Below are 23,576 nucleotides of genomic sequence, written 5' to 3' on the forward strand. Positions count from 1 at the left end.
CCGGACAGTAAAAGAGAAAAACTCCCTGAAAAGTTGAAGAAAGTAGAACTGAATTTTACTGCATGTGGTGTTAGTATTTTGACTATATGAAGGTACATGGAAAAACTGATGTCACTTCACAAAGATTGAGAAACATTGTGCTATGCAACTTCTCTAGCAACTTGCTGAGTTTGTACCAAGACCAAAAATGATTTTCATTGAAAGTTTAAGGACACTAAATTGTGTAAGGCCATTGTAAATGTTAATAAACCCTAAATTGAGCATATTTGTGCCTTGTGTCATGAGCATACCAGTGCCTATTTGATCCAGGCGAATTCAATAAAAAAATCAATGCAATCAACATAATCAATATTATCAGTTGCTATTAATTCAGTCCTCATCATTGCTTGCTGTTATCGATGTGCCAAATGAATCCTGCCAGCAACGCTCAATTGAACCAGTTGAAATTTATCTTTTGTTTTGGTTGTGTTGATTTCATGATTGACTTTACCTGGTTGTAAAAATGTTGCCAGGGGATTTATTTCTTTACCTTCCTTTTGTAAGAATTACAAGAAACAAATTAATGTATACTTATAGTTTAATTATTTTTACCTTCCACAACAATCTTCTCAAGATGGATCTTTATAACTTGATAAGCTTGAGAATTCTTTGAAAACTTAGTGTAAAGAAATATTACCAGAATAATTGCCTATGCACCCCTCCCCCCTTCCCCCTTTATCTCTACTAGTGGATGCTCCTATGAACCTTAACTTCTCCCTTAGCAAATTAACAGTTCCCCTCCCCAAAAAATGCATAGATATATGAAGCAAATAAATCTCCTCAGTATTTGTTAATAAGGGGAGGCATTGTAATAAAAAATGTGGATACACTGTAAAAGTACTTGAAAAAATATTGTCATTATATTGCTTTGAAGAGAGCCAATGAATGGTAAAAACGACATCTGTACGGTAATCATACAAGATTTTCATACACAAAAACTATAATACTTAACTATATCCCTCAGTTGTTTTCTTTAGCGTGAGCGTGTGGAGCGGAATAATTGTGTGGACGAAAATTGGAATGGGATTAATGAATACTCACAAAGAAACAACTGGGGGATACAAAAACCACGAGTATTGACGACACAGCCCTACTATCCCCATTCTCCCATCTTGCATGGTATTGATCCCAGACCACGTACAAACCACTAATAAAAGCCGACCAATTTGCACATGGCAATGGAAATTTAAAAACGAAGTCAAGAACACACATGCAATGTTAATGCACGGTCACTTCAATTAAATAGAAAAATACTATGGCTTGTTATGAAAATATTTGCACTATGCATGTCATTTGACTTTGAAGTATGTTTTAAGAGGATCTGTTGACAGGGTCTGGAAGGTCAGCTAGTGGGCAATGGATACGCTGGCGGATGCTAGTTTAGTTGCGAGCAGGAAGAAAAGTGCGACCAGCACAGAGGATTGAGGCATCTTCCCTACGATTTATACGCAGACGTAGTGGATGAGATGAGGGCTCTTGGTCATCTGGGATGTCTGGCCTGTCATCAGAGGAGTCATACTCATCACCTTCTTCCCCAAACCTCTCATTAAGGGTCCAATAATAGAATGGCAGGTCCCCTGTCATGCGTTTGCAGAACTCCCTGAAATAGTAATAGAAAAAACGAACACCATATTGTTTAGAAAAACAAGAATCGTGAAATAGTTAAAGAAAATTGATTATGTTAAATACATGATTATATGGACATTAATTTATTGAAAACATTAATTTTTGATTTGTTATGTAAAACGTAGTTATTTCAGGCTGTCCATGAATAGGAAGTAATAAGTTTGTTCTACTTAATTTCACTGACGGGGATAAGAGAACTATACAGCATAACGATTTCTCCTTTTTTTCAAAGTTGGACAGTTTTGTACATGTAGAATAACTAAAACTAAGTTTTACATAAAAAATCAAAACTTAACGTTTTCAATAAATTAATGCCCAAATAATGATTATATGGACATTAATATATTGAAAACATTAATTTTTGATTTTTTTATGTAAACCTTGGTATTTCCTTGTATTTAACTATGCCCTCAAACTAGGAATAATTTTTTTAATCATTGAATGGCCATTCCCTTTGCCAAAAAATTGGTATTAAAATAATGTGATGCCCTCCAAACTTAATAGATTCTCAAAACAGGGGCAAGATTGGTGGCTTGAGATATCCATGTGCATATATGTCTACCAACCTTACTACTTTTTTTGCTTCCATTCTGATTTGAACTGCTTTAAGGTAAAAACAACCCCAAGCATCCTATGAAGAAAGTCAATAATGGCTTCAACGTCATCACTTGTCCCAGCTCTTGGATGTTCTTCATACCCAAGTCCAGCATTCTGGCGTCGACGGAATTCCATGCTTTCTATGTTTGTAGTAACTCCAATAATTGTTTCACGAGAAAACCCACTGTAGAAAAATCAACAGAGTGCAGAGATGTTTTCTTTTTTCACCGGCCTGTTAGCTGGCAACTTTTGTGTCAATCACTCCCCCCCCCCCCCCCCCACCCCACAGCCCATACTGGAACTCCTGCTTGAAGATGTTAATTCACGATCTGTTAAGTAAGTAAGTGAGTAAGATTCTGTAACTAACTATTACCTAATTAGCCTACAAAAAGAAATACATAAAATACATCGAATGGATAATGAGACTTAAAGGTAAAAGTGTGACAATGCAGAATTAACTTTTGTAATTTTTTATGCACTAGTTAATCTGAATTCCCTAAATGTGGGATCAGATTGTATCTCTCTGTGGAATTAGTGAAATCTGTGAAATTGTTATATTATATTTCAAGATGTGGTGTTTCCCACAACATCCATAGCTGCAATAAAACTTCAAGTACACATCTAAATGAAACCCTTGAAAAGCCAACAACTGTAGCTGACTGTTCAACAGAATAACATTTCATTACTCCTTTACAGCATCACCATTTAGTAAAGTATGCATACAGGTCATGAGAACAACTGAAATAATCACTGCAGACAAAATTTCTTGATTTTTAAGCAAAATCTCCCAAGCAAATGTAAGAAGAGAATATATGATAATGAAAATTGGGAAAAAATCCATGTTAATTATAAAACGGTTTCAAATTTTATTTAGTAACTTTTTATTTATTTATTTATTTTTTTTTTTTGGGAGTGGGGGAGGGGGCGGTCACTGGTCAGTTGCTATGTACTTAACAACTCTAAGACATAAATACCTGTTGATGTCAATAGTTCAGAAGTCGTAAAGATCTAGATGCCATGGCATCCACTCGTCCAGAATCATATTCAACATGGCATAATTCTTCCTGCAACGCTCAAACTGAGAGATACCTCGGCCATGTGCTGCCTCATGCCAACCTGCAACAATTTTAACATATCTGGCTTCCATTGCATAACCATGCTCTCTCAGAAACTTGGCCACTAAAAATGACAGCATCCTCTCTGCATCTTGCACTGACTGCTTCCGCTCTCCTCTCAATGCTGCTAGTGTTAAGCCAGTGGAGGGATCATCAAACCCCTGCAGGTTGGAACCTTCAGGTCCTCTTTCTCTTGTGTGCTTCCATATCGTCTTAAGGATATGGCAGTGAACCTCGCGTTCATGAAAATGGTCACCAGTTATTGGGTCCATTTCTGGGATGTACAAGTATCCACTGAAATCCACACCTTGAGTTTTAAGCTCTAGAATACGGTGGCGAAACCTGTATGTTGCTACCACTGATCTTAACTTGTCAAGCAGGGTTTCTGGCACTTTAGGTCGGAAGGGGTAGGGCTCATAGCCAGGTGGTACAAGGGCTCGTCTCACCACTGTGAGGGCATCTTCAAATGCCATGCCATGTGTCGTCTGCAGCAGATGAAGTTCTTCAACAACCTCAGGAGGAATGGCCTTGCCTTCCTTTGAAACAACTGAAGACCCATCAGGTCTTTCTGTGGACCAAGTCATATGCAACAACAGACTCCTTTTTGCTGTCATAACACATGATATACCAAAGGTTGACATAGGCTAGTACGATAATCTATAATCTGCTTTTCCACAAAAATTTGTCTTTGCTTACGAAGGGATTCTTTTTTTTTTTCACATTGAATTAACTAACCCTTGTGATCTAGAAGGTAACATCACAGGGCCATTTTGGTGGAAATAATTCCTGAACTCAGGCAAAACAAATAAGAGTGAAAGGATCTTTCTCACCTCTAGTCTTTTTCAACATAGCCATTAGAGTCTATTCACTTTGCCGACTGACACTCTCCTCGGCATCATGAGTAAGTTGCCAGATATGGAGAGGCCGAGTAGCACCTTGTGTTCTCAGGCTGTTGAATTCACCATCAGTAACAACACCTAGCACAGAGAACAAAGTGTTTTCATTGCTGCAGCATGTGGACACTACAGTATCTAAATCATCCTGTAACTTCCTTGCAATTTAATGCCTCCATTTAATGCAATCAGTAACCCATACAGCTTTTCAAGGATAAAAACACAAAAAAACATCAAAATATGTCAATACAAGATGCAGCTGCTAAGAAGCAGACTAGCTTGCTATTAAAAAGTCTGGCCCAGGGCCCAGTTGCTCGTAGCATGGTTAGCGCTAACCCGGGTTAAATGACATGACAACCTATAGGTTTTAATATCTCTTAACCAATGGTTAGCGCTAACCATGCTTCGAGCAACTCAGACCAGAAGTTTAAAGGTGTGACTCCCTTGAATGAAGGAAAACAACATATCAGGAAGGTTTTGATTCGTGTGTTCTAAATTTGTGCAACAGCAGATAGCCAATTTAACAAAAAATGGACAGTCCCTAATACACTGTATCTGGCAGCTTTGGCTTACCGACAGGCTTCAAGTGCATTCGCATCATCTCTGTTTTGATGGCATCTGTAAGGTCACGGACAAACTGATCTTTAATGCTCTTGAATGGAACGTACTGAACTGGCAGAGCATATGGCTTTTGGTTTCTGCGTTCATCACTTAGAAGAAATAGAGGAACATGTGTTGCTCACGGCTGTCTCTTTTTCATAAACAGGTTTCTAAGATAGCAGAGGGCATCACTTTTTATCTTTTGTAGAGCTGAAACAACCTCTTTCACCCATGGAAGCTGCTGGTGCAGACACAACATCATTCCATGATACTTCTCTAAAAGAGCTGGGACTGCTGCAGGAAGGGTATTAAATTCGACACGTTCCCAACACAAGGTCTTCAACACGTGTAGAAAAGTGTTGGGTGCGTCGAAATTTTTCTCATATTCTTGCTCTGCAGCAACGAGGCCATCTGATAGGAAGGTGACATCTTCACCAAGGGCAGTAATAAGTTCTTGGAGTCTTGCTCCAAAAAACATTGTATCATCCTTAAGGTCACTTTCCTGACAGAGTGACCTTTTTCTGTCATAATCTTGACGAAGGGCTGCAACTCTGCCATCCCCCAAATCAACATCACCATTCCAAACACCCTTTACAGATTCCTGTAAAGCAACTTTAACGTCAAAGGCATCAGCTTTTATCCAAAAGCGCCCATCAGGGTTGGATTCTCTCAGTTGTTTTAATGCCTCAACCTGTGGTAGGTAGAAAATTCACATGCAGTCAGTTTTGTCGAATGCCACCACCACAGACAAAAAAGCTGAATTTGGCTTGATAAGGACTATTTGTCTTTGTTGTTTTTCATTTACATTTACTGAAAATTAAAGAATTGCTAATTCAGATGATATGTTTCCTTTTTGTTACTTCACCTGTATTTCTGGTCTGTCAGTGAAGTCACATGAAGCTGTGTTCTTCTGCGCTGTTCTTGCACTTGGTGCAGCAACATTTAGTTTTGCCTTTGAGTAAAATCAAATCATATGAAATTAAATCAAATTATATTTTCAGTGTTTAATCCATTAATACAGGTAAATGATAATGTGAGTAGAGGGAGGGAGGGGTACAATGAAATGTGAAAAAAAAAAATACATGTATACCAAAACTCTTAAATGTTCTGATTTAAATCATCTTTACTCACAGTCAATGGAGAGCCTTGTTGTTGCTTTGGCAAGCCAGTCCACAAAGGGCCTCTGAATAATCGGTTAAACCGAGTGGGAAATTCCGCACACAATGTTTCATGCCAAGTGGCAAAATCTTTGGGTACCTTAAGCTAAAAATAAATCAAAAGAAGAGTACAGAAAATAAATTGAGGAAGCACATTAAACTCCCTTAGGCTGAGTGATTGCCTTTACTAAGAAAAACAGTACTAACAAGTGTGATTAAAAGAGCACCTGTCTGTAATTTGTCTTAAATGATAACACTGTAATAGATAATTATTATTTTACTTTTGGAGCTCTTTTTGATCCATCCATTCCATGAACTACTTTCAGTTGAAATTCTCAACACCCTGGCTGTACAATAAAGTACACAATTAAGCACCAACCATTACCCTCACGAAAGATACAAAATGGGACATCATAACTCGTTAAAGCCTTGACTTGTGCCGGTGGATACAAAAGTGTGTTTTGCTAATGCTGTTATGATAACTGAATCCACACATATCACGTAAGATTGTAGTTTTATCAGCAAAGAATTACCAATTTTTTCGCACGCTCTCTGGCTCTTGAAAGATTATTGTCATACCACTACCCTATAAGGAAAAGTAATAGAACTTGGACAACAAAGGAATATATATTTAACAAACTGTATGCAAAATAACCAACCTGCGTGACATTTGTTGAGGAAAAGAACTCAATTTAGTATTCAACCAGTCCAAATGGCGTGCGATGTATAGGGAATAACAGTTCCTTGGATCCAGGGCGTGAAGTAGTGATGCAATATGCAAATTTGTACAACAGGTTGCTTTTGCCATTATCTTGTAAGATTTTCATTGCTTTCACAGACAAGGTTGCAAAATTTGCAGGGTTAGTGTCAATGCCAACTCTTAATGCTACCTTCAGAAAAGAAGCACCTGCCACAAATTTCAAATTCTCATCATCGAGTGAAGACAAAGCTTCAAGTATTTCAGTTGGTTTTAGAGATGTCAATCTACATCTACCAGTATCAGGCATGTTTTCTTTTCTTAAAGGAGCATTGTTCTCTGTAGAGGTAGAGGTATTTTTTCTGAGTCTACATGTAGGAAGTTGCAAGGTAAGTTCTCCCAAACAGTCACTTAGGGTGAGGTTGTACGCCTCCTCTGCTGCCTCAACAGTCTGATAACGTCCCTTCAGTAAAGTGCAAACTCGCCCTCTGACTCTGCTGTCTGAGTAAAAAATCAGAAGACTCTATCATTCATTTGTTTTTCATGCTTTGTAAATAACTAAATGAAATCAGGATCTTTCAAAGCCACAAAACATGCATAAATATTTCAATTATATCATTGAAATGTACATCATGCATTAATTTTATATATAAAGGTCACACTATAGGTATGTAAGACATATTACTGGTGTTTAAAAATAATCTGCAAAAGGGTTCACCACAATCAGTTTATGTAATACTTTTTAGATGCTACCTTTCCTTTGATAACTTATTTCCCTGCTAAGTTTGTCAATTCATAAAATTGATAGATCTTTTTTCAGTATTGTTAAGCCTCTTTAAATTCAAATAAACCTAAAAATTTAGTTTTGAAACATTTCAAGTGCTAGAAATAATATATTATTTCTTGGAGTTTTGGCTATTTAAATTCTCAGTTTTTGTTGGGCTGTCATAGTAATCAACAGTTGTCATGAAATTGTTCTCAAGTAATTTTTCTATTTGAGATCATGTAACTTTAGGAGACAGGTTGTTAACTGCACAATACCCAGCTACATATCGACATGTCATTGAAAGAAAATAGGATAAATCACTTTGTTGCCCACATTCTGCAAAGGATGCTGACAAAGTTTGTCAAAAGAGGTGGGTATTCTGTAGTTCTGAATTATTCTGAAGTCTTGTCCTCTTGATCCTATTCCAACCAAGCTTCTTACTGAGTGCGTCGATGTGCTACTGCCTCCGATCACGAGAATGATCAATCTTTCGCTTGATTCTGGTTATTTTCCACGTACCTGGAAGTGTGCTCTAGTTCGGCCGCTGCTGAAAAAGGATGGTTTACCCCCTGTCTTTAAGAACTTCAGACCAGTGAGTAATTTGGCATTTGTCTCAAAGCTAGTTGAGGCTGTTGTTGCCAAGCAACTACAACATTATTTAAATTGTAACAATCTGTTCCTAGTGTTCCAATCAGCCTATCGACAGAACCACAGCACAGAAACTGCACTGTTTAGAGTTATGAATGACATTCTCTTTAACATGAACGACCAACGTGTTACTTTGCTAATTCTGCTCGACTTGAGTGCTGCCTTTGATACAGTTAATCATGACACCATTCTACGTCGACTTGAGCACTCATTTGGTATACAGGGAAAAGCTCTTTCGTGGTTTGCGTCCTATTTGTCTGGAAGAACTCAACGGATAATGATTAACGAGTCACTATCTGAACCTTTTAAATTAGAATGCAGCGTGCCTCAAGGTTCCTGCCTGGGTCCGCTATTGTTCACGTTGTACACGAGTAAGCTTTTTGAGATCATTAAATATCATCTGCCCGTGATTCACTGTTATGCTGATGACTCACAAGTTTACATCTCCTTTAGTCCGAATGACAGAGCTGAACAACTTGCTGTGGTGAAGAATATGGACGACTGCATTAGAGACATCCGGTCTTGGATGTTGAATAACGATCTTAAATTGAATGACGAGAAGACTGAATTCCTCATCATTGGCACATCACAACAGCTGGATAAGCTAGACAATATCCGTATACGTGTGGGTGACTCAGATATTCAGCCCGTGCCAATAGCAAGAAATCTTGGTTCTTGGTTTGATTCTAGGCTGTCCATGGCAACACATATCACAAAAATCTGCGCCTCTTCATTTTACTATATCTATAATATCCGTCGGATCAGAAAGTATCTTTCACAGCAGTCAACTGAGACTCTTGTCCATGCATTCATAACAAGTCGCCTTGACTATTGCAATAGCCTTTTATATGGACTACCAGACTGCTTGTTTTAAAGTATCTGTGTAAAGCTTGAAACACGTGACATAAAGAAAAAATATCGATTGTTGCCTGGAAGAAAGCATTTTCGTTGACAAATTATTTGTAAACCGCCGTCGAATTACACGTCATGATAATATTTTTGGCGTAAGAGCAACTGAGCGACCCGGGGAAAATGTTTGGAAATTCAAAGCTGTGTCAATTCTGCTCCTATAGTAATAATTCCAGTCTCTATATAAACGTTAACAAATTGGGAATATTGGAAAATAGTCTTTGGTCTTTGGTAGAATTATTTTAGAGCTTTTGAACTTGTGTGCGTTTACAAAAACACGAGAGCCGTGTGGTCCGAATGAAAAAAGCACGGCCACGAAAAAATATTCTTCAAAAATTAATTTCTACAACAATATCGATGGTATCGAGAATTTAATAAACGATTGAAGCATCTGTCGGTAAGGCTTTAAACACGTAATATAAAGAAAAGTATCGATTGTTGCCTGAGAGAAAGCATTTTCATTTACAAATGATTTGTAAACGGCCGTCGAATCACGTACTGCATGATATTTTCTACGAGAGCAAGATAGCTCCCGGGGAAAATGTTTGGAAATTCAAAACAGTGTCAATTCTGCTCCTACAGTAATAGTTCTAGTCCCTAAATAAACGTTAACAATTGGAGAATATTGGAAAATAGTCTTTGGTGTTTGGTAGAATTATTTCAGAGCTTTTAAACTTGTGTGTGTGTTTACAAACACATGAGAGCCGCGTGGTGCGATTTAAAAAAGCACGGCCACGAAAAATATTTTTCAAAAATTAATTTCTACAACAATATCGATGGTATCGATAAGTTAATAAACGATTGAAGCATCTGTCGGTAAGGCTTTAAACACGTAACATAAAGTAAAATTATCGATTGTTGCCTGGAAGAAAGCATTTTCGTTTACAAATGACCTATAAACGGGCGTCGAATCACGTATACATAATATATTCTGCGAGAGTAAGATAGCTCCCAGGGAAAAATGTTTGGAAATCCAAAACTGTGTCAATTCTGCTCCTATAATAACAGTTCTAGTCTCTAAATAAACGTTAACAAATGGAGAATACGGGAAATAGTCTTTGGCTTTTGGTACAATTATTTAAGAGCTTTTTTTAAAAGCTTGTGTGTGTTTACAAACACATGCGATCAGTATGAGAGCCGTGCGGTGCGAATGAAAAAAACCGGCTACAAAACAAAATGTTCAAAAATTAATTTCTACACGACTGTCGATGGTATCGAGAATTTAATGAACGATTAAAATATCTGTGTAAAGCTTGAAACACGTGGCATAAGAAATTATCGATTTTTGCCTTGAAGAAAATATTTTCGTTTACAAATGATCTGTTTAAACGGCCGTCGGAATCACGTAAACATGGTATTTTTTGCGAGAGCAAGTTTAGTTAATAGCTCCCGGGGGAAAATGTTTGGAAATTCAAAACTGTGTCAGTTCTGCTCCTAATTATTAATAATTCTAGTCTCTAATAAACGTTAAGAAAAGGAGAATACAGAAAAATACTCTTTGGTGTTTGGTAGAAGTATTTCAGAGCTTTGAAACTTGTGGGAACTTATGTGTGTTTGCAATCACATGAGAGCCGTGCCGTACGAATGAAAAAACACGGCCACGAAACATATTTTTCCAAAATTAACTTCTCCTCAAATATCATTGATATCGAAAGGGATTAAAGTGTCTATGTAAAGCTATTTTAAACTTCTGAAAGTTGCCATAACTGATCACGAACGGGTGATATAGACAAAGGTGAGGCTTCTTTAAAATTACTTTTCCGGCCGGTCTGCTCCAACTTGCTATTTATCGCTCTCTTTCACGTTGAACTTTTCTTTATCGTCCCCAATTTTCTGTTTTCTTTTTCTCTTGCTGACTCTTCCTTCCACGTTTGTCAACATATCCAACGAATACGTATAAATTGTCTTTGTATTTTGTGTTCTTTAGCATTTCTGTTGTAAACGCATCTCGCCACGCAACTTCCCACCAAACAAATAAGGGCGCATTAGCATTGTGGGATTGCTTACGGACGGTCGGACGGTTGGATGGAGAGAAGTGACGTCATAACCAAACCAAAATTTTTCGCTTTCATGGGTTTCCCAAATTCTCTCAGCTATGGGGCTCCGCGCGCGCGCCTCTGGCGCGCGGAGCTCCGCTATTAAATTAGGCACATGTAAAATGCGACATTTAAACCGGGCGTAATTCTCATAGTCGTAGATGACATTTTTTTTTTTTGCTTTAGGAAGTGGAAATTTTGTGTACAGAATCTTGTGTCGGCTGAAAATAAAAGTACAGTGGAACCTCTCCTTACGGACACCTCTGAATACGGACACCTCTCTATTAAAGTGCTACTATGACGAAATTCGCATCTTCCTAATCTTAGCCTTTTTAAAACATAAACAAGTAGCCTGTACGTGAAGAAGAATGCTGTTTGCTATTTTCAAATATATCTTTTTGTTCCAGAGATTTTCAAGTTTTTAAAACATGCAAATTAGCCGTCATGACGTCATAAACTCAACCGAATTTTGATCAAATATTATGAAAAAAGATATCTCAGCCAATTTGTATCAGAAATGCTTGATTCTTTGCAGTGACATTGTTCTAGGTGCGCTCCATAATATGAGCTTATCAGATTTGTTACCATGGCACCATACTGGGTTCCAGTCCTCCCTGATACTTAAGGCTTTGCTGGCAACCTTTGGCGTTGATTTTTGATATTTGCCAATGGTGCTTCATCCGCATGATCCAGCAAGCGTAAAAATATGTTAGGTCGAGTTTGTGGACTTGTTAAATGTTTTTCAAGCTGAAAATCACTAAAATATTGAAATCAGGTTGGAGGGGACTGCAAAAGAGTGAGTTACCATGGGAACCGAATTTTTATAGTATAGCCGTAGGTGTATTGTCTTTAGAACTATTAGCCTGCCAGGTTTCAATGGTCTCTGCTGTAAATTGACTGAGATAGTTCTATTTATATACTTGATGTTATATTGAGTTGAGAATGTGACGTCATCAGTCCTCTCATTTAAATATTTTACACATTTTTCAAACTTAAATATATCCGGAACCAATGCAGATATTTAGAAACGGTCAACGGCGTTTTTAATCTTTCCTAGAATTCTATGTGATAAACCTTAAAATTAAAGAGGTAAAAATTTGATCATAGTAGCACTTTAAGGACAGTTCACTTGGTCTCTGAGAGACCGAAATCCATATAAAGCCTTAAACGGACAACTCTATAATACTGAAACTTATTCCTATCCCCTTGGTGTCCGTAATAAAGAGGTTTGACTGTATTAACACGAGATTGTTGTTCAAACGATATTTAAGAGCGGTTTTCCACAAATATCAACCGAAATCAACTTTTGGTGGAACAAGTCAAAAAATCGATTTAGCTCATATTTTGCTCATAGGTTGGCCTTAGTAAGAAACAAAACGGGCTGTAGTTAGTTTTACCAAATACGGCTTCCTTAAGCTTGGTTCACACTTCTGACATAAGCATAAGCATAAGCATAAACATAAGCATAAGCATAAGAATGTTCACACTTGTGACATAAGCACAAGAAAGGCGACATACGCAGGCGCATTGGCCTTCAGGCTTTGAACCTGGACAAGCAGGAAATTCGAAAAACTCTTCATACAGGCTGAGTACTCAGACAAACCATGTCAACTTACCATTCTCTATGCCGATGGCTTCGGCGACATCTTGCCACGCTAGTGTTTTTTCCTTGTTGTCTTTAAAATCAGGTGATGCCTTGTCGTATAAACAAGGATAAATGCCAAGCGCTTCGGCTAATTTTTCTGAAAAATCTGTAGAAGACGCCATCTTAGAACTGCAGATCAGCCGGCAGAGATTGGGCACTATTTTCAATTATCTTTCCGCTGATATCAAACACTGCTGCCTCGTTATGCTTATGCTTATGCTTATGTCGCACCAGTTCACACTTGTGATAACGTGACATAAGCAAAAGCATAAGTATAAGAAAAAGAAAAAGCTTCCTTTTTCTTGTGCTTATGCTTATGTCACACCGGTTCACACTACACATTCGCATGCTTATGCTTATGTTTATGCTTATGCTTATGCTTATGTCACAAGTGTGAACCAAGTTTTACGCGTAAACAAGCGAAAAACGATTTTCAGTTCAGTTGAATTCAAAATTCGCTTCCCCGTGGTCGGGCGGAATTTTCCTTAACTTTGGCCGGCCGCGTATCAATCCACACCCAGTCAGGGATCATGAAATAACATATATTGCTTTTCTAGATCTTCATCTTCTATTTTACAGAAAAACATTCAAAACTTAGGTTACTTTAAATACACACCAGCTCAATTGGGGTTAACTGCTTCTTTATTGCCAAAGATACCGCGATGCTCCCCCTAATGGAGAGGGAGATAGCAGAAAAAAATTACAGATTGCTAAAACACTAGCTATAACACAAATCGCTCGCTGATCGCAAAGGGGAATGATTACAATTATGGCGGTGGTTCGCTTATACATTCCGGGCGTGGCGTGGAATTTCCTCCGCGGTATTTAATTGCGATAAACAAGTCTATCACTCACTAAATACACACAAACTCGATTGGGGTTAACTGGGTCTTTATTGCCAAAGACACCGCGATGCTCTCCAAACCCCCCCCCCCCCCCCCAAAAGAGTCGGTGTGAAAAGTCAGTGAGTAATAGACTTGCTCATCATGTTAACAGCTATCATTTTATAATGCAGAGAAGTGTCAAGATATCGTTCATAGGCATTAGAAAGCCAATCGCCTTGAAGCTTAATATAGTGGCCGGGAACACCACAGTTCAGCGTAAAAGTCGCTCCTCCGCGTCGAAAGGAGTGTCCAGAGTACTGAGAGCTGTCAACTCCGCATTGTTCCAGCACCTTGTGGAGTTTAGTAGCAAATGCACTATATGTTAATGGTTTCACTTGGTCCCCGTATGTGTACACGAAGGCAGGACCACTCAGGAGCTTGGCAAGGTCATGTACTTTTAACATTTTAAGCGCGTTTAAGATTCCTGCATGCGGGCAGAGTTGGGAGTGTCCTATCCTTGGGACAGGCACCAGCAGTGTGCGATTACGATACTGAATTGTCTTAGACCAGCGTGCTATGAGTAGCAGGCCCCACGTACATACGCGAATATCACACATGCGCCGGTGTGTCTGAGGGTCAAATGAGCTCGCAGACGCGATAAGTAGATTAGACTTGCGAAAGAACGAGAAGAAGGCGAGGACTCAGGAAGCCCAAAATGTAGCATCCAGGGATTAAGTTATCAGTTCGCACAGTGAGCAACTTATCGCGCAGGCGATCCTTCCAGCGTTCAAGGGCTGAACGAACCGTAAACGTTTCCTGTAGATTATATGCGCGTTGGCCAGACCAGGGTGGTTTAAGGCCCAGTTTACATAGAACCAATCACCTTGAAAGAACCCCCCCTCCGCCAATCGGACAGGCGTCTGTAGAGAACTCCTCCATTGGAACCGGCTCTGAGTCTACGAAAAAAGTTTTGCCATTAAGGACGCCTAAAAATTCTGTCCACCAGTCCAGATCTGCTCTCAACTGAGCATTAATCCGGACATGATGATGGGGGCGCCGCATGTGGTTAACAGTGTCGATCATACGCCGTAAGAATGTCCTTCCGCCGAATACAACACGTGCGGCAAAATTTAGCTTGCCAACGAGAGACTGTAAGTCCCGTTTTGTGATAAATCGCTTCACAGTTGTTTCGCTAAGTAACAATCGCAATTCGCAGAGTTTGCGTTCGGGCAATTTAAGTTGCCTACGCACGGTATCAATTTCAATGGCTAGAAATGTCAATCGCTAACAAGGCCCAACAGCCTTGTCCCAGTTAATTTGAAACCCCAGTTCGCTTAACAGTTTAATGAGTTCTTGATACGCTTGTTGACACTCTAACGCTGTGTCAGATATAATTAGAAAGTCATCAAGGTAGGCGAGAACCGTAAAACCTCGCCGATCCATCATTCGCATGATTGCTTGAGTTAATCTATGAAATATTTCCGGGATTTGTGCGGCCCCAAACGGAAGCTTACAGTCATGCAGATATGTTAGAGTGTTATCACCACGGAACCGCCATGCGAGTCCTGTTGCGGTGTTTGACGGATGAATAGGTACGTGTCGATAAGCACTTTTGAGGTCGATTTTTGCGAGATATGCGTTATTCTTGATAAGTGATACCGCGTTGTCGACCGTAACGTATGAATAGTGATGTTGCGTGCCAGTGTATAAATTGAGATTGCTGTGTTGCGGTCTGCTGCAGTCGTGGATAAGACGGATATTGTCACTGTCCGGTTTCGGTATTGCCCCTAGCGCACTTACTATAGTAGGTTTTTCAGAAGTAATGATGTAGTTGCCGCGTTGTATTTCTTCGCGTATCGCCTTCTCAACTTTGCCGCAAACAACATTACTAGTTGCCGATTTGTAGTTCGGAGTCACGCGATACAAAAAGAAAGCCTTCCGTTTGGCCTGTCAACAGATAGTCACGGTCAGTATCATTTGTCAAATTTTCTGTCCAGGCGTTAATGTTAGTGGTTAGCGGAGATGGGTGTAGAAATGTAGTGTTTCCAAGTCATGCGCGTTGAGTTGACATCGTTGCAGGGTGCTTGTGTTGAGGGCGGGGCTGAGAACAATTGGCCACGAGGCATACATGTTGAAAGCGCCATTGAGCCCAATTGCAGCCAGAGAATGAGTTAAATTGGCGGCAAATAGGCCTGACAGGTCGTGGTTGGCGGTCGAAATTTGATCGTAGGTTGGCAGAAGGCCTAGCCAGGTTTTGGTTAAACTGATTAATTGCGCGACGTTTAACTAGAAATCGCGTGTGGAGATGCTGCGAATCGCTGCCCCAGCGAAATCCATACTGGTGCTGAAGTTTGCAATATTCGTTGTCATACGTGACAACAGAGACAAGGGTGTGGGATTCTAGCAGTTCCGCTACTTTCACTGTATATGAAAGGTAGTCTGCAATCTGGGACGTGCCTGAAAGTTTCCCTGTATTTGACAATTGGTGCATGATTCTCGCGTTTGCGGCAACCCACATAGACAATGAGATATTATCTAATTTTGGCTTTCTTCTGGGAGTACATAGAACAATGCGTGCATCATTCGACCCACCAATTTCTTGCTCGTCCTCGACGGATCCGTCGTAGGTTGCAGTACTTACAAAATCAAGAATTAGAAAGGGTTTTGTCTCACCTCCCTTCTTGGGCTGAGCTTGCTGGGTTCCCAGGAACACTTGTGGGTTGTTGTCAACCCTCTCGAGGGGAACGGAGAGTAGATGCTCTGTGGCTCCGAGCGTGACAAACGGGTCATCCAGTGAAACTCCTCCGATCTTTTTCAGGAGGTCTTCCAAGCCTCCATCGTTTGCCAATGACTTGGTAGTCACCGGAGTGTCCTCGCTCATTTTCTTTTTGGCAGGCTTGCTTTCGTTCGGCGTACCATTCAGCATTTCTACTGCATGTAGCAGGAGTCTCCTCTGCCCGAGGGCTAGTTCCATCGTTGCAATATCGTCCGCATGAACCAACTTCAATGCGGCTTGGCTGTCCAGGTCGTGTTTCACTAGTTCCTCGGTCGTCGCCTGCTTCAGACCATGATCGCTGGACCACTTTTTAAAGTCAAAGCTCGTCATAACAGAAAAAAAATTACAGATTGCTAAACCACTAGCTATAACACAAATCGCTCGCTGGTCGCAAAGGGGAATGATTACAATTATGGCGGCGGTTCCTCATACATTCCGGGCGTGACGTGGAATTTCCTCCGCGGTACTTAATTGCGATAAACAAGTCTATCATTCACTTATGCCCGAAAAAGATCTAGAACAACATGCTATAAATGCAAATTTTTAACAACCAAAATTTTCGAACTGAAATACCGGCAATTTTACCCATGGGCGATAACTTAGATTATCATAAAATGACTTTCTGTGGCTTCAATGTCTACTTATCGATCATAACATCAAAACAAAACTTTGGGTTAATTATTTTAAGTGACCCGCAGGGCCTCCAATTTATCACCTACCCTGTCGAAAAACTGGCATTCGCATTGTAAACAATGGCGTGACATAGCCGGTGACCGCGAACCACAAAAGCCAAAAGAGAATAAAAAACGTGCGTCAATTTGAGACACAAAGGTATGGAAACTAAGCTGATACCTTAATGAAAAATCAAACATAATTTTTGGCCATCTTCTTCATCTATTCCTGCTCGATACAAGCATATTAGTGTCTCGACGACGAGGTTTTTAGTGTTTCATGATCATTTCATGCACGTTTTAACAAGAATTTAGCATCGAATTTTTCATTAACCCGTTCTGGAGTTATTTCTGTGCTCTTACCTTCTGAGAAACAAAACAATCCAGTTTACGAATTAATAATTTTTTTTAATAAACAACTCGCAAGCACACTGTTGCGTGACAACCATGAACCGGAAGTGTCACCATAAAGATTTATATGTTTCCGCAATGTCTCAATGTATGTTTCAATGGGTTACAGACGATTTTAAGGGACTAGTTTTCGTAACTAATGTCCGTTTGCTTCCATACTTTCGCACGCAGTTTAAATACTCAGAAACGGGCACATTATATTCGAAGACTAACAAAGCATAACATCACCATTTAAATGTCGTCAAATTTGGTCGGTACGTTTGTTAATTAAGTCCCACACCTAATAGAGAGGAACTGGGACTTCTTTCTGGAGAGAAACGAAAAAGAACTAAAACAGAATATTGTTTCAACAACATTAAGTCCCGAAGTAGCAATAAGGACATGCTACGGCTCCTACATTTGGTATTTCTGTGTCTACCTTCTCTCCCATTTATCCAGGAATACCGTAAACTGCCACGTCTTATAAGCCCTCAGGGGCCCGTTTCTCGAACGTCCCGGTAACTTACTGGGCCCGATAAGTGTCTTTGGTGATAAATGTTTCTCAACAGCTAAGCCCAAATCGTCATTGTCTTGATGTTTTCTGGCGTTGAAAACATGGCCCTCGTTCCCTACATCTTGAAAACCGTAACATGACTAATGTGCTGGTCAATATTCTTTGTACAGGACACACTCAGGACAGCAGAAGTACTTTCGCTGGACCTTGTTTTGTCTCTGCGAGTAAACGAACATGGCCCACCAACTATCGACTTAAACGAACAGCAAACTTTCATGCTCGCCGTTTTGTTTACTGTTCCTGACTGTTTCTCTGGTTTAATAATAATTCAATTTATTCTAGGTCCAAAACTGCGAGGTTAAAAAATCGAATTAGTTAATTACGTTCATCTTCACACAAAGAATATTTCAGGATCAAAAAGCGCAGTAAAATAACATTATTAATAACACGAGTATTGACCACTATCTTGGTTTCATTAAATTTGTTACGGTTTTTATTGTTCTTACTTTTTCCCCTAGAAACGTTCAGAATTCTGTCCTGATTTTTGATGTTGCTGTTGTTGTCTTTGTGTGTGCCTATGCTTTTTCAGTTTGCAAATCTATAATTCACTAATCACGAGCTTTCATTTTTAAATGTATGAAGATTGGAACACTCTAAAGTCAATGTATTTAAAAACGGAGATGGACCCTTTATGCTATTTTCTCTTCCCTTTCTTTATTTACAGAGATCTCAAAAACTCACTCATGATCAACGGTCGAGTAAAACAAACTGGACTTCGCGCGTATATTTCACTCAAATGATGCAGTTTAACATAACAGTCGAAACTTTTAATCAGGTTAATGTAGTTCAAATCTGCTGTGTTTAACCTATTTCTAGTTTAATTTATTCATGACCGTGATAAAGAAAGAAGAAAAATAACTTTTCCAATTATTCGTTTTAACACAATAATATTCAGCCACAATAACGAATTGGACTCCGCATCAGAGCGGACGAATTCTCTGGAATCTCCATCTATAAAAAGCAGCCGCACTACGTATTAGTCAGTAACGCTACCGAACTTTCGATCTAAAGATTTTTCTACTGCGAATGAAAAATGCTTCCTTAAGTTAAGGAAAATTTCATCCCGCCAAAAGCGGAACTATCCATGAGAAAAATATGAACGAAGTCGATTTTATTGACTTGTGCCACCACTTGGTCGATATTTGTGGAAAGCCGCTCTTAATAACAAATGCCAATTCCCTCGATAAAATGACTGCGAATAATCGACATGGAATCTAAATGATTGAACGTGCGGTTCAAGTGCGAAATTCACCGCTTTGCAAGGCATAGTCAGAAAATTCGATGAATCTTACGATATAAAATACAGAAAAAGATATGGCTGACAATACAACGTAAATCAATACTGACATGTGAACTACCTCGTTGCCGAGAATAATTTAATGTAAATCTCGCTTAAGCCAAAAGGCGAGAGTAATTACTCACTTTTATGAAACCAGAAGTAATAGTCCCTACCATTTCTTAGTAATTTGCTTAAATAGGGAAGTGAGTGCCCGCAAGATATAACATAACAAAATATGATATTCAGGTAGGATAACTGTAGAAACTCATCGAGGTGCTTTAGAACCAAACAAAAAATGGAAAACTATTAACTAACCAAAGCAACTGAAAAATCATGTGCAGAAAACTACATAAGGATTACTATAAACAGAAAATATTCGCATTATCAGCGGGATCTTCCTTAGAAATATCTTTGGCAACCCTTTAATCTTCAAGACAAGATTCGAACCTACAATTTAAAAAAGATGATTAGTTTTTTCTGATAACCTTCGATAAGTAATAGTATCCTAAATATTAAACTTAACATGAAATATGTATGTCACGTGATAGTCACCATCCAAGTATGGTTATTTGTTGGTAGGTGGCTGAATAACAACGAACTGAAAAAACTGCCCAAAGGAGTCTTCGATAACAATATCCAGCTGATTGGACTGTAAGTAAAACTCTTCTCATTGGTCTCTTTATCTTATGGCAGTCATGGGCGGTATCACCGGTTTGACAGGTTTTTAAAGTTATTTTTGGATATATGATGTCATATAGTGTATTACATACATACTTTATTGTATAGCTCCCCTTGGGAGGCCCTTCCGTCATACATGAAAATATAAATAATAATAACAATAATGAAAACTATTTACATTTGGATGATAATATAGAGAGAAAGAAAAAAATACGATAAAAAATATAGGAATTAAAAAATTCTTAAGAAGTCTCTTTTTTAAAAAAACGCTACCTTTTTCCGTGTCTCTGATATACTTCGATAAATGATTGTAGACTTTTTTTGGTTCCACTAAAGGTTAAAGCCCTTTGGCCTTTCGCAAGCCTACACTTGGGCAGTGTGAGGTCATTATTTTGCTTGGCGTTCCTTTAGTGAATTTTTGAAGGGTGTTGAAATCATTCTCGAAGATAACCGGGAGTTAGGTTGTTCATTCATTCGTATACAGTAGTCTATTTTCATTGTCCGTAAGCGTATTTAAAAGCGATTACTGCCAAGCACATTATTCACGAATTGTGAGTTTCAGTAATAATCATACATTTTCAGTGATTCTATTTCGGATGAATTTGATGGAGATTGTGATTTCGTTGGTTATTAAAGATGAAATCATACATCAGACATCGGACGCGTGTTTCGATTCACGCACCGTCACTTAAGCTATTATGTTAATTAAGTTGAGCTTTGTCGAGGATTAAACGGTAAAAACAGTCTTTTGTTGTCTTTGTTTATGAATAAGAATATTACAGTTGATCGATTCCCGGCTGCTTAAATTAATTTGCATGTTATGTTTGGCGCGCACTGAAAAAATAAAACACGCTCAGAATTTACTGAAAATTCTTTATTTAAATCGTTCAACAATTCAAGTACAAAGCAAAGTTTTTATTACAGCGTTATTCATCTTTATCCCCTTCTTCGCTAGGGAGATAGAATGTCATTTTTGATGTCCGTTGATCGATGTGTGTGTGATTCCGCCACAATCATAACATCGACGGAGAGATTCTTTCGCGTGCTTTCGTTCAAGAGGAATCTTGTGATCACATATAGGGCAAACTTTACAGTTATCTTCCCAAAAGCACTTAGGACATTTCGTGACTACGGTATCATATCCATGTGAACTGTTGCAGTGTCGGCAAGGATCATGAACTTTTGCCTGAGCTATCGTTGAATTTTCAACTGAGTCGCTACTATTCTCGGCCTCTTCTTCCCAATCACTTTCCAGGTCGCTGTTATGAGGCTCTTTGGGTTGACTATTTTCAGAACTGGTTTCCTCCTCTTCACTGCTGTCCGACAAGTTTTCATCATTAGTCTCATTACCTGATTCGTCCTCTTTATCCTGGTATCCTCTTTCTTTTTCTAACAAATCGCTTAGAAGTTTTTTTTATTTTTGATCAGTCGCTTATTCACTCTGAGCTCTGCCAGCCCATCTAGGAAAGTATTGAGCGCACGGGATTTGGGGACATCTTCGTTATGAGGGAGTAACACATACTCGACCAGCTCTGAGATGTTTGTTACTGGTATTAGGCGCTGGTTTCGGAGTAGCAGTCCACTAGGTGTTCCGAATAAGATATTTTTTAAAGTAGCCATACTATGCAATAGTTCAGAAGCGTGCTTTCTGAAAACGGCGTTGGAAAGGTTGTTTAAGACATCTTTTATCCGGGGTTCTTCATCGTCACTTTCCTCATCAGAGGTTGAGTAATCCTCCATTTCACTTTCCTTCTCTTTATCCCAATCCATCTTTCTCTTAATCTCGACCAGCACTCGTTAAAAGAGAGACACAAATGACCAAATTTCAGAATCCACGGTCTCTTTTATAACATAAGATACCCCAAGCTACTAATTGCAGGGGTCAGTAATTCTTGTATGAACCCACTGCCCTCTTGCACAAGGATGCGTTTCTTTGTCTTGTAAGGAACATTTCGCTGAGCAAGATTTAGAAGAGCATCCTTATGCGAACGCAATAAGGCCTTAACTTCTTCAGACACTGGTATGTTTTCTATAAGTACATTATAAATAACTTGCAATAACGCATGCAACTGTTGTGGAGTAGCTGTTCTCAAGAGAAACTGACGCTGCTTGCAATCAGAAAGGAGCTGAAAGAAACCCCGGTTGTTCTTTACAACGCGAGACATGATCATGGAATGAGTTTAAGAAAGTAAGTTCCCCCTTTTATTGTTTAGGGTGTGGGGGAAGCAATAGACTTGAGGAGAAGGGGGAAGAAAAACAACAGAATTGAGGAGCAGGAGGTGGAGGAGGAGAGAAAACAATAGAAATGAGGAGGAGAAGGAGAGAAAACAATAGAAATGGCAAAGAGGAGGTGGAGGAGGAGGGACAACAATAGAAATGAGGAGGAGGAGGGGGAGTTGGAGGAGAGGGTAGGGAGACAATAGGGGCTAATTTTATTTAAATGTGACACATTCCACGTTTTTTCAGTGCACGTTAAGTCTTCACTGAGTTGACATGAGTTGGTCCTGTCCTGTTTGTAAAAATAATTTTTCCAGGAAAGATAACATGCAAAGACACATGAGCCGGAAACACAGTGAATCGCCGAGTTTCACTCCCTTCAGAGCTATGCCGTTTTCTGTAGAAAAGTGTCAGCGGTTTCAATTTGTACATCCATTTACTTGTATGGTTGCTGGCATGACCGGATCAGGAAAGACCGTCTGGGTAAAATCTTTGTTGCAACAGGCTCAAAGAGCAATCAACCTACCACCAGAGAGGATTGTTTGGTGTTATTCGCAATGGCAGCCCGCTTATCTAGAAATGATGGCAAACATGACTCCTAGTTTGAGATCGGCCAACGCAACTTAATGGTGATCAATTATCAGATGGCTGATGCCGGTGAAGACAAGCAAATCGTCAACCTGTTTACAAGAGGATCCCATTATCGCAACCGAAGCATAATTTACATCGTGCAGAACTTATTTCATCAAGGAAAAGGCAGTCGAAGTATCAGCTTAAACAGTCACTACTTAGTCCTTTTCAAGAACCCCCGGGATAAACTTCAAGTTCTGACCCTGGCAAAGCAAATGTATCCCAGGCACACCGATTTCTTCATTAATCACTATGAGCAGGCCGTACCGAGGCACTTTGGTTATCTCCTAGTTGATCTTAAAACCACCACTCAAGACAACTGTAGATTGCAAACGAACGTTCTACCTAGCGAAGAACGATTTGATAAAGTAGCGGTACCGGACAATATCTCGCAGCAACTACTACAGTACCTCAAACAACAGAACGTAATGACTCCCCCAGTAGTTCCAGTAATGCAAAAATTAGAAGATTCAATGGATGGTCTTCTCTCACGATCAGACCATGGAGATGACGAAAGAGCAAGGCATTACATGCAGCTGCAAAACAAGTATTTGACGTTTAAACAACAGTTGAATTCCAGACTCAAAGAATCAAATCCACCCTACTCTGAAGAACAGAGACAAATTGCTAGCAATCTTATGCCAGATCAAGAACCAGTGAGTGTACAGGCAGCCGCTGTCCAAACGCCCTCGGATATACAGGCGACCGCTGCCCAAGAACCAATCGCAACACAAGCGACGCCCGCGGAAGCGTCACTTCCCTCGTCCATCTTAACACCCCCTCCCACAGTACCCTCACCTACACAGAAA

The 23,576-nt window shown here is 39.4% G+C and overlaps 1 protein-coding gene and 1 pseudogene across 1 annotated transcript in view; one reads left to right on the forward strand and one right to left on the reverse strand.

The window, feature by feature from the left end:
* Positions 1-23,576, forward strand: part of LOC146463768 (uncharacterized) — a 225,952-nt gene that overhangs the window by 129,219 nt on the left and 73,157 nt on the right. The gene's annotated exons all lie outside the window — the stretch shown is intronic.
* Positions 991-12,850, reverse strand: LOC146463777 (uncharacterized; annotated as a pseudogene).

This window comes from Pavona decussata, unplaced genomic scaffold (assembly GCF_977016875.1).
Source record: "Pavona decussata unplaced genomic scaffold, jaPavDecu1.1 SCAFFOLD_175, whole genome shotgun sequence".
In the NCBI taxonomy this organism is placed as follows: domain Eukaryota; kingdom Metazoa; phylum Cnidaria; class Anthozoa; order Scleractinia; family Agariciidae; genus Pavona; species Pavona decussata.